Genomic DNA, 1,855 nt, shown 5'->3' with positions numbered 1-1,855 from the left:
CCCAGGGATGCCCTGCAGCCCCCCAGGGATCCCCTGCAGCCTCCCAGGGATGTCCTGCAGCCTCCCAGGGATCCCCTGCAGCCTCCCAGGGATCCCCTGCAGCCTCCCAGGGATGTCCTGCAGCCCCCCAGGGATGCCCTGCAGCCTCCCAGGGATGTCCTGCAGCCTCCCAGGGATCCCCTGCAGCCCCCCAGGGATCCCCTGCAGCCTCCCAGGGATGTCCTGCAGCCTCCCAGGGATGTCCTGCAGCCTCCCAGGGATGCCCTGCAGCCTCCCAGGGATGCTGGGAGCTGCCAGTGCAGCACTGAGGTGCGTTAGGGTCTGTCTGCAGAACGCTCTCACAAATTATTTTCACAGAATCACAGGATCAGCGAGGTTGGAGTCCATCCTGTGCCCAATCCCCACCTTGTCCCCAGCCCACAGTGCCACATCCAGTCCAGTCCCTCCCCTACCTACCCGGGCAGCTCCAAAACTCCTTCACCCTTTCCCTGAAGGAATGTCCCACCTGAGCCTCCCCCGGCACAGCCTGACACTGTTCCCTCCTGTCCTGTCACTTTGTCACTCAGGAGAAGACACTGACCCCACCTGGCTGCCCCTCCTGCCAGTGAGCTGTCAGGCTCCCCTGAGCCTCCTTTTCTCCAGCCTAAACAACATTTTTGAGGTTTTTTTCAGCTTCAGGGATGTGTGTTCATTTGTCAGGGTAAGGCTGCTGCCCACAGGGCTCAGAACAGAGCTGCCCTGAGCATCCCCAGCCCATAGACAGAAAAAAACCCAGCTATAAACCCCAAACTGCTTCCCCCTGCAAGGCTTTAATTTGGCTTTACTTTTTAACCCTGTGAAAGCCACTTCAGGCTGTAGAAAAATGAATTGGGGGAAAAAAAAAGAGGAGGCACGTGACACAGGACCAATCCCCAGCCACAATTCGCTGACTGCCAGGGCAGGGAAAGAAGCACAGGCAGGAACAGGAACACAAAACCCATTGCAGAGGTGACAAGCTGGGCTGAATTTCATCCAAACCTTCCCTGGCCTCACCCACAGCCCAGAGCCAGGGAGGAAAAGCTGATTGTGGGACCCAACTGGGGCTGCCCCAGCTCCTGGAGGAGCAGGCAGCGAGGCCACGGCACCCCAGGGCTCCTTGGGCAGCAAAACAGACCAATTTCCCTGTGATCTCTGCAGAGAAGGACCTGGCAGGCTCTGACTGACAGGGGGAACTTCTTCCTCATCCCTTTAGAGAAAGGAACCATGAGCTGGAGCTCCCCACGCTGGAACCAGGAGCCCTGAGCCACAGGATCTCACCCAGCTCTTCAGGGAAAGGACAGGGCACAAAATGAGAGAAATTCTGCACCAGGGGAGACTGAGATTGGATGTTAAGAAAAAGATTTTCAATGGAAATGTTGTAAAGCACTGGCACAGGCTGCCCAGGGAACTGATGGACCCGCCACTGGATGTGAAATGAGTGAATGTGGCCATGGGGACAGCGTTTAGGGTGATTGTGGTGGTGGTGCTGGGCTGACAGCTGGACTTGATGATCTTAAAGGTCTTTTCCAATCTTAATGATCCCATGATTGCTGCCCTGTGATCTCCCTCTCCAGGTTCCAGCCCAAATCCCAGGATGCAAATGCAGGGAGTTTTAACCCACAGCATTTCCTTCAGCAAAACAAAATACCAAAATTTCACATTTATCCCAAACGAAATACCCAAAATCTCAGCGTTTATCCCAAATGAAACACCCAAAATCTCAGCATTTATCCCAAACGAAATACCCCAAATCTCAGCATTTATCCCAAATGAAATACCCAAAATCTCAGCGTTTATCCCGAATGAAATACCCAAAATCTCAGCGTTTATCCCGAAT

The sequence above is a fragment of the Malurus melanocephalus genome, unplaced genomic scaffold, assembly GCF_030028575.1.
Source record: "Malurus melanocephalus ecotype Western Australia unplaced genomic scaffold, MMel_1.1 scaffold_355, whole genome shotgun sequence".
NCBI classification, from domain to species: Eukaryota; Metazoa; Chordata; class Aves; order Passeriformes; family Maluridae; genus Malurus; species Malurus melanocephalus.
Note: the sequence above shows the minus strand (reverse complement) of the source record.